Source organism: Pseudopodoces humilis, chromosome 16 (genome assembly GCF_049639895.1).
Source record: "Pseudopodoces humilis isolate 2021_Gansu_Grassland_sample_001 chromosome 16, ASM4963989v1, whole genome shotgun sequence".
Classification (NCBI taxonomy): Eukaryota; Metazoa; Chordata; class Aves; order Passeriformes; family Paridae; genus Pseudopodoces; species Pseudopodoces humilis.
Window position 1 is genome coordinate 17,920,861 of NC_142215.1, and position 15,835 is coordinate 17,936,695.

A 15,835-nucleotide genomic window follows, 5' to 3' on the forward strand; every position below is an offset into this window, starting at 1 on the left:
AATTAGACAGCAGCTTACTTTCCTTTTACATGAGAAAAGCTGGAGCTTTTCTGTGGGGTGAAGTAGAAATACATCATTTTGGCTTGTTGCATCTTGCATAATTTCCTGAAATTTGTTCCCCTTGGAAGGGTTGTTGAGAAAATAAAACACCCCTCCTTGGCTGGCTGAAAGGCATGAAGATGGCATGAAGGGCTGGGCTGTGTGGAGAGAAGGCCAAGCTAACAAATCCCCTTGCTTCTCTGGAGACCAGCTGAAGGTTGGCATGTTCTGGGAATGCCAGCAACCTCGTCAGTTACTAAAATATATATATTTTACATTTTTATTCCAAAGTCAGAAATTAAACAACCAGGTTATTAGGCTTCTAATCTTCATGGTGCCAACAGCTGGATTGGTACATTCTTACCTGCAGGCTGGGCACTCTGGATCAAGTGGGGCTGCACCAGCACAGGTAACACAGCATTGGGATATAGTGCTCTGTTGTAGTCAGCAACCTCAGGATCTCGTCCAGAGAAGCCGCAGGGTTCTGGGGACCAGCATGGAACACCAACGAGACGGGCTCCCGTTCATGAAACCATTTATTCAGCAAGGGAACAAACTCAGATCCAGAACAGAGAGCCCCGAACAGAGGCCGAGCAGGGGTTTTTGAGGGACAGAACTCTTGAGGGTCTCCACCCTTAAGGGTGGAGTTCAGGGTCAGGGACCACTAGAAACACAACAAGGGAGAAACTCCCCAGGGACTCAAACCCAATCAGAACTCCTGGGCCACCCTTCACAAGGGGTTTGGGGTGGGACAATGCTTATCTGAAAAGTAACTCTTTGCCTCCCTGAGGCACTTCACAACAGTGCTCTTCCTCTGACTGAGGCTGGGGAGGTGTGTGCAGTCCAGGGAGTGCAGGGTGATCCATGACATCAAGGTCTGAGCAGCTGCCTTGTCCATCTCCTCCTCAGCCAGACCTCAGCTCCCTCCACTGCAGTAATCCAGATGCAATCAATCTGGCACTTTCAAATATTTATGAATCATTGATGGATTTTTTTGAAGTTTGAAGTTGTAGCTTTCATGGAATTTGGTTTGATTAGCTGGAAAGTCAATATTTTCACTGTGTTGAGCAGCATTAATTCCAGCCCAGGCAGCAGCAATAACAGCACCGCAGTGCTAATGGCTCTCTGCCTGCCCTGGCTGGTGTTTAGGTAGTCTGGGATGAGCTTGGAGCATGTGGAGGAGCCTTAGAGAGGTGATAATAAAGCAGTACAGCTCATGGTGAAAATTGGCAGAGGCAGGTAAAGAAAAGGTCTATAGCAATGTTTGGGAGTCTGCAGGGTGAGGTATTGAGGCTGCCTTTCTTCATAAGTCATCTGTTCCAACACATCCAAACAAGGTGGATTGCTTTCTACCATAGCTCCCATTAACTTGTCGTAAAAGGATAAGGCACCTTCAGCAGAGTGAATCAGAACCTCGTGGGACCAGACCTTTCTTCTTTTTAGCTGATGCAAATAGGAGTTTGATAGGTGAGCCAAGTTTTCCTTGTCTTTACAGATGAGGGAGTGAAGCCATAAGGGAATTGTTTGAGCTCAGCAGAGGCACAAACACCATATCTTTCTGTCACTTCATGCCATGACAGTCATTGCTGGCACTGGAGAGCCCACCTCTCCCTTCCATGTCTCTGATGCCTGTCCTGTTCCAAACAACCTGTCCCAGTCCTGTTCCAAAGGAGCCCAACAACTCCCATGCTAATTTGATATGGCTGACAGAGAATTTATAAGCTCTTCCCTATTAGTGTGGGCTGCAGGCAGAGCTTCCTCTGCTCTGAGGATGTCTAAGATATTTGAGTTGTGTATGACAGTGAACGTGTCTGCATCTGTCAGGGTCTGGATATTTCAGTGTCATCCAAAGGGTTAAGTGCCTGCAGTGGAAAGTCATGTTCTAGGATATTTCCCTTAAATCCATGTCATGGTGCATTTCTGTCACACCAGGTAGCACAAAGAAACCCAGTGGTTTGCAGCAGGAAATGTCTGATAACCTGTGCTCCCTGGGCAGCAACAGCTCAGCAGGAGCTGAGGAGGTTCTGCTGCATATGGATAGGATAAGCCCTTGGGATCCTGTGGCACTCTGTGGTGTTCCATGCTGACTCCATCCTGGGAAGCAGCCTTGCCTCTGCTGCTAAGGCCACAGGGACATGAGGGCCAAGGCCTTGGGTCAGATTTCTCCTGGATCTCTGGATCACGACCTGGGAGGGAGCTGACCAGCCCGCTGTGGAAATGGGATTACATAACACTCAGAGTGCAGAGCATATTTCGGATAGAGCTCCTTACACACTGCAGGGCTGTCACATTGCTGTGGTCTTACTGAGAGGTGGCAAAAGGCATGAATAGCTGTGGCTGCGCCGCTGTTCTCAGGCAGGAATGAGCTGACAGGCTGGTGTTAATAGTGTGGATCACAGGTGCTCTGACGTGGAGCTTAATGGCAGCAAGGGATGTGAGGAAGCCAAGAACTGGACTGACTGTGCCAGTGGCATGCTAACCCTGCCTTCCAGTGCTCAGGGCCGTTTTTGAGGTGAATTTCCACAGCCTGTACCTTCCATTCTGTTCCCAGCTGATCGTGTGTGAATTCTGGGGCACCCTTGTGGTGTTGGCATCTGTAAGAATGACAGAAGCGATGACAGAATCCTACTTTAAACTTCACAGGCTTTTTGGCAACTCTAATGATGCCCAGTCTCTTCTGAAGGAGAAAATGCAATGGCAGGCTGTGGAGCCTCACAAGCCTGTGCCAAAGTTGTCAGTGCTGTGAGTCTTCAGTTTGAAGGAGAGTGTACAGGTGTGTACATGCATAGCTCATCCTTCATGGACTACATCCATAAGTAACAGTGGGAGAGATGGCAGATCCTCACAGATTGATGCTTATCATAGAGGTGCTAATGTCTTGCTTTTACAGCTTGATCTTGTTGCTGTCTTTTGTGGTGGGCAATAAATATAAGCCACTTCATCCACTTTGTCTCTTCTCTAGACCTTTCTTTAAATTTGGTCAAGTTGCTGATGCATGGATTGTCTTGACCCTCACCATGAAAAGACCTGCCCTGGGATGACCCTGAATCTCACTATAATTTCTGCTGCAATGCTTTATTTCAGACTTCATTTTGGAGGGATAAGACTGCATTCAGTCATGCTCCACAGGGTGCTAAAAGCCCATGATCTGGGTGATGCTCCAGTGGAGAGGGTTTTGCCAGCTGACTGGGTACTTCTGAACCTGAAGTACCTTCCTTGACCTGGTTCTCCTGCTTTCATTTCAAGTGTTTGCTTCCCATTCTGGGTTCTTAGAGTGCATGGCAAAATGTATCCCTGGGTGATGTACGTTTGGGGAGCATGGTACAAGGATTCCCTTTGTTACATGTGAGGGAAGTGTCTCTGTACCAAGGCAGCTGTGGGGGGCAATGCCATTGAGTCTTCTGCCATAGCTGTGGGATTGTGTTCCCATTAGTCACCTCCACAGGGGCCAGATCAATTCCCTGCTACTCTGCATTCTTCCCTGCAATTGCTGCCAAAGGAAAAGAAATGTCACTTATTTGGAAACTCTGCTTTCTTATTCTGGCAGTGAATGAATGTACCTGGAATATCAGAGTTCCCAGGGCTGCGAGGCCCACTTCCCCACCAGCTCACACTGAGATAAACCAAATGTGCAGTCAAAGGGAAAGCCCAAGGATCATGTGGAGAACGGCTGCAAGTGTCTCTCCCCTTCAGACTAAAAATGTAGCTCATTGCAGTGGCTTGGCCATGGTTTTCCATAAAAAGACCACATCTGGAAATGCTGGCTCATTATCCTTGTGGGGCAGTTGTGCTTTGCTTGTTTCCAGTGGCAACCCCAACTGGAGATGGTAAGTTCTTGACTTGCAGAGTCTGTGGGTTAAAATGGTGTGAATTGTCACAAGGAAAGTGGAAGGACAATTGCCAGCAGAATTGGGTGCAGCTGGTTATGGGGAGGGCTCGAGCAGGCAGTTGGGACAACTTTATGAAGCATGTATGGCGTGAGCAGCGATTGGATGCAGCGTGTGCTTGGCTGTCGTGATTAGCATGATGTGTTGCTGGCACATCAATGCCTTCCTTGCTGAAAGCAGCTCTTGCAAGAGGCACTCAGTGTGCCAGTTGCAACGAGGTGACAGTGATGCAGGAGATAAAGAGCAGTATGGGAGTGGGAACTCATGTTTTCTGGTCCTGTTCTGGGCCTTTGAGCTTGATACCGATTCTGTTTTGCAAGCTGCTAGGGAACGGGAATCCCTGATGCCTGTGTAGTGCAACATGCCTTGAACCCTACCTGGTACTGTCATAGGGTTAAGAGCAAGAGGCCTCAGTTTCTTACAGTATCAGTAACCCTTGATATGCAAGAGTAGTGAAGCAAGACCCTGAAAACTTGTTCTTTCTGTTTAGACACTTGTTTTTGGACAGCTGGTTATTCCTGCTGGAGAGTAAAAGTTGGCCCTTGTATCTGTCCTGGGAAAAAGAGGATGATTTCTTGAGATACCAACATTTCCTAATCCTGTCTTCTAAAAGAGCCTGCATTTCTTCCTGCCTCCATGCTACCTGTGAATTTAATGAGTTTCCTTTTTGCTCCTTAATCCAGCTCAGTAGTAAAAGCTCTGAAGAAGGCAGGTGTGTGACAGGTTTCTACAAAATCCTGTTTGTCAATGTGCTCTGCCTTTGTAGCAGAGGAGAGGGCTGATATCTGCTCTTTACACATGGCTTTCTGAGCAGTTTTGTGCCTGCCCTGTCACTGTTTCTCTTAAGACCACATTCCCCTGGCTGATGGGAGTGGCAGCCTGGGCACTGTCAGAAGCCTTACTGTAGTGGAGGTGTTTGACAGGGAGTCCCCAAAGCCTGTTAGGCTCTTGGAGGAGGGAGAGTGATGGGAGTGATGTGATTTGCTCTTGACAAATCCATATTGGCTGCAACTCATCTCCTTGTTACTGCATTGATTTTTGGAGGGCTTGGAATTGGGTCCTTGAGGAAACAGTGCAGTGTGTATTAAGGTACAAGAGCTTCCTATCGGTTGTGGTTGTGTTGTGGTTGTGTTGTTGGCCACTGCTCTTGAAGTGTCTCTCCTGTACCCCAGATGACTTTTTGCTCCTTTTACCCCTGAGTACCTGTCTGTGTCTCCCCTGGTGGTGTTTTGTCACACCTCAGTGGCTTGATGACACAGTGGCCATGGATGTGGCCCTGCAACAGGCTTCAGGGGACTTGCTTTTCTTTCTTCCTTTGGAAGAGTGGTCTGGGATTCAGTCCCATCTTGCTCACAGCATACCAAGCAGGTTGTCTGCTTGGGAGCACCAACAATGCTCAACCCCCAGATCATCCCACCTATGACATCTCTTGGGGTGCTGACAGCTGTGCCAAGTGGAAGGTGAGATTGTTTGTGCTGCTGTAGCAGCAGTTGCTTTCTCCTGTGTTAAAGATACTGCTTTTCCCCCTCCCTCATGAAGAGGCTTGGCTATGGAAAGGCAAGGTGAGGCCCGAGATCATTTCCTTCATCCCTTTTGTCTGAGTTGCCATCAAAGCCATTACAGTGCCAGAAAGTGACTTCTGACAATGTCAGCAAAAATGGCAGCACAAATTCCTGTCTATTTGGAGGAAAGTCTAGCTAAGGCAGGTTATTTACTTACTCCTCTGTGGTTGCTATGATATCATATGCGTGGTGCTGGGTGAGATTCCCATGGAAGAAATCTGCTGAAGGCTTGAGGGGCTGAACCTAAAGCCTGTTGCTGTCTCAGGACTGTTGTAGGGAGGGGATGAGGCCACTTGTAGATGATACAGCGGATGGGTGGGACCTGGTGGTGGCTGTGCTTTACCAATCCTGGCCTTTCCAGGTCACAAAGCAGCAGAGGGATGTACAAAGCTAGCTTTGTTATGAGGGTGTTGATAGCATGAGAGGTGCTGGCAGGCAGTGGGGCCCATCTCTGAGAGCTGGAAGTGACTAGATCCAGGGGCATGTGGGCAGCAGGGCAGAGGAGAAGGTAATTTCTGTTCTTTAGAGTCTCAGAAATGTAGTTGTATCTGGGCCAAAACATCTGGGCTGTGCTTTTCTACCTATATCTTCCTTACCTATATCTCTGATCAGAAGCAAATTGTGCATTTGAGTAGATAATGTCTTCATATATCTTCTTCATATAGTCTTCATATAGGCCCAAGATATGTCTTCACACAGTGAAGTGGCTCAGATTCCTCCAGAGATGGCTGAGGTGACCCGGTGGACTTGCCCTGCAGTGGTGCTCAAAAGAAATGTCAGCTGTCTCAGGGTCACTGAAGCTTCCTGCTGTCCCTTGTGGGGTCAGTTTGTGGGCTTGGTCACTGGGTTTGCTTGGCTGACACACTCTTGGTTTCCCTCTCCTCCTTAGCCAGTGGAGAACAAGCAGAAGTTCTGCAGCTACCAGCCACCAGGGAAGGAAAGCACTGGAATACTTAAAAAGCAATTAATGTTTGCCACCACAAATCTAGCAGTGCATTGCTCTTTCCAGTCGCATTCCCTGCCTCTGGCCCCCTCACCACCTGCTGCTTTTTGTGGGTTTTGTTTTATCAGTTGCTTTTCATTTTCACTTGAGCTGTCAGTGAGAGCTGAAGTTCAGATTAAGTTGCAGCTGAGATGTGCTTTGCTGGGGATTATGGAACTGGCTGTGTCTGTAGCTGCCAGGTAGGGCATGAAAAACAAAGCTTTTTAGCAGGCTCTGAGCAGACAGAAGCCTCTGCTTTCCAAGGCTGAAAATGGTGCTCCCAGGCTCCAATCTGCACTATCTGCACTGGTGAAACCAGTACCACTTCCTTTATGGAACTGGTTGATTGTCTGAATAGGGCAACTGGTCTGACCTCCTTGGTGAACTGGAGCCTCTGGGCCAGGCCAGAGAGCTGCAAACACTGGTGGAGGCTCAGGCAGCACCTGGAGAAGAGCAAAGTCTGCCCCCACTGATGCATTTTGGTCTGATGCAGGTTCTTGGTGTAGTAGAGAGAAAAATTGAGGCTTTGATATATATCTCAGGCTTTTGGGGTTTTTTATTTGTTTGTTTTGTGGAGTTTTTTTATTTTGTTTGGTGAGTTCAATTTCTGTAATTGCTTCCTCCAGGAAGCTCCCTGGCTGTGTCTGTTGAGAAGATGAGGCATCACCTGAGGCATAAAATGCGACTTGCCGTAATCTGGGTGGGCCAGAACGGGCCAGAGAAATCCATGGAGAGAGGGATGGCTTGGACACCAGCAAATGGACCTGTAGGGCTGGTCTGAATTCATGGACTGTACTGAGTTAAAATAACCAACACTGAGTGGCTGTGTTTTTCAAAATGTTAAAAATATCCCAGATTCTTCGTAAATCCAAGGAATGCAACCACAGTTGCCTAGCACAAGTGTGGATGACTGTCCTCCCTCAGAACTGTGGTGGGAGCTGCAATACTTGTGCTGAGCTGATATTTTAAGGACCCTTAGAGAGAAAATTGCTTTGAGTCTTTAGTTTGGCAGCTGGGCTGACCTAGGGGTGAGATGCAGAGCACTGGTTCAGGGTGCCCTGCTCCTGCTGGTGACGGGGGTGAAGTGACCTCATTCATTGCTCTCTTAGGGCAGAAAGTCCACTCCATGAACTTGCATGTGGCTGGTACTACATATTTGGAGACGACTGCCATGTTTCCCAAAGAGTCCTACATTGCTGTGAGAGTTTTGCCATCCCAGAGTGGCAGGCCCAGCTCTCAGGTTGCTGAAGGCATCCCACTTTGCCCATCTCTGAGGCTCACTGGGCTGTAGTGTTGTCATGCCACAGCCCTGGGGTTTATGTTGCTGTTGTATGACAGGAGCACAGTGATGTATTTAGCCTTAGGTCTGCCCCTCATTTCTGTTGTGTCATTGCAGCCTGTTGCCAGGTGCCACTGGCATCCCCTCCCTCTGAGTCCTGAATGATGGAAGCCTGATTTCCATCCTGCTACCTCCAGGCCTTTCTTTCCTTGTCACTCTCATTTCCCCGAGTCTTTCCAGGAGAAATTCACCAAGGAAGCCTGCTGGAAGGACTGCCATTTTCAGATCTGTAATCACCCACCTGCCCTGTTGAGCTCCCAGTGTCACAGACATAGCCTTGCTTGCTGGGATGCACTTGGCAGGAATGCTGCACATCTTAGCAGTGGCCAAGGTGATCTCTCAAAGCATCTGTGTGTTGTTAAGATAGCACTTATCTGTTGGGAGAGAGAGAAAGAGTCAGCAGGCCTGACCTCCGAAGCACAAATGAGACTAAAACGTCATACCTGAATCTCTCAGATGATATCTCAGATCTCCTTCCACCTACAGAAACATGCAAAAAATCAGTAAATATGATAGCCAGCTGCTAAAAGATGCTTGGTAGAAAGATGATTGTGCTAATGGGGAGCAGAGTGAGGTAGTGTGGTGCTTGCAGCCACAAAGGATGCTATAAATTGGGTCCTGTGTGATGATGAGCCACTGTCACAACATATGGCAGCCAGTGTGGGCTGTAAATTCTAAGCCCCTCGGCGGGTGCCTGCTACCACCCAAAATGGCTCACAGCCATCTGCTGGGACTGCTCCCACCTCCTGCTGGAGGCATGGCCTGAGCCTGTGTTTCCTGCTTGAAGCCTTTGCAGAGCAGCTGCATCCTTTCCTTGGAAGGGTTTGGAAAGCTGGAGGCCCAAATGTTTCATGTAAACCTTCATGTCAACAGCATGTCCACATATCCATGTGCTGGAGATGTAGCAGATGCTTCCTGCCTTCCTCAGCTGTGTGCTCCCTCCTGGAAGCGGCTGGGATGCTGCAAGTCCTGAGGGTTTATGTCCAGTCTGAAATTCCTCAAACAAGGCACAACAGTGGAAGTTTGTTTAAAATTCCCTACCATCTAATCTCCCCAGATGCTGGTGAGATAACAACATTTTTTTGCGGTGTTACTCAGCAACGAAAAAATATTTGGGTCAAGTTGAGCTGTTTACATTCGTCTTGGTTTATCCATCTTGTAGGGAATGAAACAAGTTTCTTGTTAAGTTTTTCCCTCTTCATTTTATTTTTATCTTGGTGCTTTGTATAAAAAGTAATCCATATGAATCATGGATATTATGATTCCAGTCATGATGAAGGCCTTGTGACATCTCTGTGCTGTGATGGTGGTACACGAGGGATGAGTAAGCTGTGCTCTGTGCAGTGAGACCCAGCCTGGTGTGCATCTCCTGCATTTCCTTGGCCTTCTGGAGAAGCCTTAGATCATGAAGCTGTGTTGGAAATAGGAGTACATTTATCTCCTGTCTTCTAATGAGGTGCCCAGCACCCCAGGGTTTCACACGTGGCTCTCCAGTCTGTCTGTGGAAATGCTCTTGAGGGACCAGACCAGTTCTTTACACACATACTAAATTTTCATGCGTTCTTTACTTTCTGATTCAAAGTGAAGGTTCAAATAACAAAATGTCTTCCAGAAGTCAGTTTCTGATTTTTGTGTGATCACAAAGCGCTGAAAAAGAGACTTACCAAAGGATTGCTTGTGCTGGGCCTGATCTTATGGAAGGCTTAGTTATCTCTGGGGATCCTAAAAACCATAATTTGACTGAAGATTGTCCCATAGCTTTAGAAGAAATATCCTATGCCTGTTCCAATGTATTGGCCTCTCTGATTTGTGGTCTGTGTCCTGGGGCTCTGTTGGTCTCATTGAATTAAATCATTAAAGTGATGTAGGCTGTAAAACTAGAAATGAAACCATCACTGAAGGAGCTTATCCTGTCTGTGAGCCCTCTGAACTTACCAGCCCAAGAAGCTGTCCCTCCCTTTGGACCTCTTTGGAAGTGTTGCCATTGAAAAGGATGGAGAAAAAGCCCCCAAGAACCAGGCTGGAGACAGATGATGCTGCACCAACTCCAAGGAAGTGCCAGACCTAGCTGAATAATCTGAGACCATTATGTGTCATTTAGGTCAAGGGTGTTATCCTGACACCCTTGCCACATGCACAGAGCTCTAGGTGTCACCACAGGGTTCTGGGTAAGGGGTGGATTGGATGGCTGCTTCCAGGAATACCTGGGACTGCCATGGGAGGTGTCACATGCACATAAATAGGGAGTAGGTCTTTGTGTGGGCATTAATATGTTTGTGTGACTGAGGGAATGAAAAAAAATAATAAACCCTACCAAAACTGTGTTTTATCCTTTTCTTCCCAATGTGTGCTGTGAAGGGAAGAAGGGGTCTTCAGGGACAGCAGGACTGATCCTTCTCTGAATCAATTCTTTGTAGCTCTGTTGATTTAGTTGGCATTTCACTGATTAATACCAGTTGAGAATCCAGGCTGGAGTGTTTTGTATGCTTGTAAATAATTGAACGCCGTGTGAGTACAATGATGTAAAGGAGGATGGAAATAAAGCAGAGACACTGAGAAATTTCAGATTTTTTGCAACAAGGCTTTTATGTGGAAACACATTGGCATCTTGGCTGTGAGGCACTATGGTCGAGTGTGAGGGTTTTTCCATCATAATTATAAGGACTAGAGCTGGAGAGCTGTTGAAAATGTGAAAAATGGCAAGCACATGTCAGATGGGGAGAGGGAGGCTGCTGCCAGCTGTTTCCCCCTCCCTCTGCCTGACTAGGTTTGATAAATATGCATTTTTTTTTAATACTAAAAATGAGTCCTAGTTCTGGAAAGGTGCTAAGTTGAGAAACCTGGAGATTAAAGTCCTCATTATCTGGGGTGAAACAGCAACAGCACAAGCCTCCCATGTGTGCTGAGGGACCGAGTTAATGCACATCTGCTTTGGAGGAGGCCAAGAGATGCTACTTGTGGTGATGGTGTTTTGTGGTGCAGGCTACAGGCTCCTTTTACACACTGGCTGCCAAATCCCTACCCATAAAAAATGTCTTTTAACAGCTGTGGTTGGTGGGAGCTGATGTTGACCTGTCCCTCCTCACTGGTCTGGGAGCAGTTCCCAAATTCATGCCTCTCCTGTTTGCCCTGCATAACATGGCTTTGACAGCTCCAGCCCCTGCTCCCAGGGAGATGTGAGGTTAGGAAATCAATTGATGTGTTTATATCCATCTGCATGTGTGATTTAGGGACAAGACACGAGCCAAGGCAGTGGCCTGGGAGCCGGTGGCTGCCCTTGGCTGTGATGCAGGCACTCCAGGGAGCCTGGATGGAGGCTGCTGATATGCGGATGTGTGCTTCAAAACCTGGAGGTTTCCCAGGAGCTCCCACGGGAGGAGGTGAAGCTGTGAGGACTGGAAGAGGGCCTGCGGCTCATGTATGAGATTCCTAAAGCTGTGGCTTCTGCATGATCTGGTCACCCAGCAAAGAGGGGCAGTGTCTGCCCTATATCTCCTCACAAACCAGGAAGAAGAAAATATGAGTGTTTGGAGAGAGTTATTCTTCTTTCTAAAGATTAATGACTGAATTCCAGAAAGACTCAGGTTTGGTGAGAGCCTGTGTGCTTGTCTTTTTGCAGAGTAGAAATTAATGTCCCCGATTTCCCCTTCCCTCCTGGGTACAGGAGGGGCAGCTGGGGCAGCTGTGCAGCAGTACGAGGCAGGAGCTGCAGGACCTGCTGTTATCATTTCATGTCTTGCCCTGCCAGGGCTGTTGGTGAATTTCTGTGCTTACTCTTTTGAGGAGCCATTATATTCTTTTGTCACTGTCTGGAACTTGAAATACAAGTCAGTTGGGAGCAGGTGAGGGGTTTGTGCTGGGAGTGAGGCAACATAAGAGTGGTGATACATGCCCTCCATTTCTTGGATGATGGGCACAGTTCAATGCCATAAGCTATTTTTATCCAGAGCTTGGAATTTTCTTGATGTAGTATTTATCAGTTAGCTATTCACTATATTGCAAATCCCTTTCTGCTGCAAGATGTTTGCTCTGCTGGTCTTTGGGTTGGGACAGCCTGCACAGACTGGGTGGCCCCCCGTGCTACCTCCAGCCCTTGCTCAGGAGGCACTCAGTCCCACTCCGCTGGGACTGGAGTAGCATAGAGTGGTGAAGTCAGGATTAAGATGTGCAGATAGACACTGAAATCCCACAGATGGTTGCCCTTGGGATAGTGATGCAGAAGGGCTGGTGCTCTGAGGGCAGACTGCAGAGCCCAGGTGAAATCCCAACTGAGAAATCACAGGTATGATGCACAGTAGTGCTGGGGTTAGGAGCTTTGCCTGTGTTCTGAGAGAAGGTGACAATTTGTAGTGTCTACAGCTCTACACTGTGTAGAACCAGCAGTGCTGTCCCAAGCAGACAGGTAGCAGGAGGGCAGGATTTAGGGGCTGCAGAGGTAGTCAGACCTGGAGCCTGTCAGAACATTCACTGCAGGGGTAAAACCAGAGCCTGTGGAGAAATGTCAAGCAGCAATTATTAGAGAATATGGTGCTAGGAAAGAATTCAGGCCTAGCCCCGCAGACTCATTCCAAAACATTGGAATTAAGTATTAAGCATTAAGAGTTATCCAGACAACCTTAATACCTTCAGCAGTGGGACCCTGAGAATCACTTGGAGAGCAGGGGACTTGCATACAGTCTCAGCTGCTGGCCACTAGCAGTACCCACAGAGTAACATGCTGTATCTCTCACCTTGACTTCACTCTGTTGCTGTCATCTGAGACTAAACTGGCACCAGGTTCAGCTCAGAGAATTCCTGCTGCTCGGGGGGTTCTGGTGAGCCATTTATGCAATATTGAAATATTTATTTCATAAGAATCCACCAGGAAAACTAAATTTCCAAACAAGCCAGCCCTGTGGGAGAACTCTTGAAAGGACACCGAAGAAAATGTTAAGCTCCCTGAAAAGCAATTTTTATTTTTATTTTTTTAAAATGGTATGGGGACCTAGGGTGCAAAGATACCTTTGGCAGGAGTGCCTACCTTTCTCTGAAAGACAACAGTGAGTACATGGGCCAAGGGGTTCCTACCTAATTTAAATACATGAAAATGAAACTGGGTAACTAAACCATCCTCATGACATTCCTCATACAGCAAATACCTGATTTCTTTCTAGATTTCACTTTTTAGAGTGAAACACCAGTGCTAGGGCATTGCCTTGGCAAGGAAGGAAAACAGCAGTAAAATGCTAAAATGGCAATACAAGCACTGCTTTCAAACCCTCCTTTGTAACTGGTGTTTCATTTGTCTCAGGCTTCCCAGGGTCTGCTCTGCTCTGTGAGCTCCCTGGGGTACATCAGGATCATTCACTGGCCAAGGCTGGGGCCAAGAGCCTGATGTGTGTTGTGTCTGTGAATTCATCAATGAGAATCTCTTATGAGTCCCTGGGACCGACCCCACACCATTGTCCCCATAGGGGAGGGCCAGTGGGGTGCCTCCACATAGCTTGCTTACATTAAAGCATCAAGTCAAAGCAGCAGTCAAACTAGAGGGGATGCTCTGGGCTGATTGATGGAAGGGCTGTGAATATCCAGGAGGGTCTGTCTTTGTGGTCCTGCCCGTTTCCCAGGTACTGGCAACCACTTAACCACAGCTTGCTTACTGCTGAGAGGTGGTGGAAAGGGTTAGAAGCTGGAGGAAGGCAAAGCTTTTTTACTGAAATAGGTCAAAAATGCTTAAGTGGTGACGTTTTCGTGCCTGCATGTTGCAGGGGCACTTGTAAGAGCACTATTTAAAAAAAAAAGAAAAGTGAGATTTTTAATCTATTATTCATTTAGGAAACATCATTTCAGTGTAAAATAAAATATTTTCCTTTTCTGCCTCATTCTTAATATACTCTCTTCTCTCTTTCTCTCTGGCCTGCTTCCCTCCACCCTGCAGTGCTCCAGGGAACAGTGTGTATAAAATTATTTTGTAAAATCCAATAAAAATTTTAATCAGGTCAACATCATTACAGGAAAGGAAATTGATGGAGCTTTCCTGATCCATAAAGAAAAGCAACGTAAACATGCAGTTGTAGAAAAAGGAGCACAGAGCTTTACACCTGGACACCACACAGTGTCTTTTCCTCCTCCTGTCTCCATGGAGCACAGTCTCACGTTCAGCCAAATGCATGCACATATCTCTCATCCCCTTGCACATACACTAAATATACTCCAAAATATGGAATCAAGGAATATTGAGTTGGAAAATCCAGCTCCTGCCCCTGCACAGACAACCCAGCAATTGCACCCTGTGCCTCAGAGCATTGTCCAAATTCTCCTGGAGCTCTGGCAGCCTTGGGGCTATGCCCATTCCCTGGGGAGCCTGGTCAGTGTGTCACCACCCTCTGGGGGAAGAACCTTTTCCTGAACCTTTTCCAGCCTAACCCACCCCTGACACATCTTCAGCCTCTCCCTGAGGTTCTGTCAGTGGTCACAGAGAGCAGAGATCAATGCGTGCCCTGTGTGAGAATGCTGCAGACCCCAGTGAGGTCTCCCCTCACTTTTCTCTAGGCTGAGCAAACCAAGTGACCTCAGTCACTCCATTCATGGACAGATGACCCTAGACCCTTCTCCACCTTTGTAGCTCTCCTTCAGACACTTTCTAATTGCCTTATGCAGGCAAAAGTCTTTGGCCAGTGCCCTTTAGGAGAACACCCACCTCAACCTGCTGGTCTTTACAGACCCTGTGGCCTGTATGTCCCAATATTATCTATAAACCATGGTAAAGCAGAGGGACCAGCCAGTTCTGTGGCAACTCCTCTTTTTAATCCCTGTCTCTCCAATTACCATGGAGGGGAATAAAAGCCCTGGTAGCTCTGAGGATTTGCATAGTGTATTAAGGCTTGCTAAGATCTCCTTATCCTGACATTTACAGAAACTGCAGCTGCTGAGGCTCCTTTCCATCTTCCCTCTTTTTCAGATTAAATCTGAATTTCTAAATCTGCCAGGAGGGAGCAGAGGGAGGGATTGGGAATATAACTGCCTCGCCCCAACCTGGGTTTGTTACCACCATCCGAAATGTGGAGCTGGGCCAAGCGATAGGAGTGATGGATATCTGTGCAGGTCAGAAGCCCTGAGGGAGAGGAGAGACATACCAAGCCCTAAAAGTAATACACTGTTGACTTCAAGGGATTTGCAAAAGCCTCCAGGAATGAGTGCTTGGAATAATGTATTTTTGCGATAGGATTTCTTGAGAGAGTGCAGGAGATGCTGACTACCTCTGACACCCTTCCCACTGAGGTCAAAGTGGTGGTTGTGGATGAGAATGGAGCTCTGGAGATGAGCACCATCCTCTGAGGATCCCACCTATGAAGGGGAAAATGTGATTCCTAAGATCAACACAGCTCATGGTAGAGGTACCCATCTCTGCACTGCTGGGATTTCTCCCATGGAGTGTGGCTTTCCTCAGGGACAATGAAATAACCATGGACCCTTGTGCTTTTCTGATTCTGCTGGGACATAGGATTGTCCTGGAGGACAAGGGCTGATTTTTGCAGTTCAGAGAAGCAGAGATGGGAGTTTTAGCTCTTGGGAATGAGGGTGCCTGGTGTTTTCAAGCTGGAGACAGTTGAGGTTGAGTGGTGGTTGAGTTTCCTGGGCAGGTGACATCAGCAGGAGCAGTGCAGAGACTGGTGGGACCATGAGATGCCCTACAGAAGGTGGATGAATTCCACCATGGGGTAGGAGGTGTCTGTGGGGGATATTCCCAGTAAGAGTAAATCACTGAGGTTTGTCTGGTGCCACCACTGACTGGCATCAGGCTTGGAGCATGGAAGTGTCCAGGGCTAGGCTGGACAGGTCTTGGAGCCACCTGCACTACTGGAAGGTGTCCCTGCCCATGGCAGGGGCTTAGAATGAGATGGTGCTTTAAGGTCCTTTCCAACCCAAACTGGTCTGTGATTTTGTATTATTTCATCACTTCAGCTGTCCCCTCTGTGCAATGGTGTCCCCCTGCATGGTGGTGTCCCACGTGCCTTGTGGGGACATGTGGTTGAGCCCACAGGCT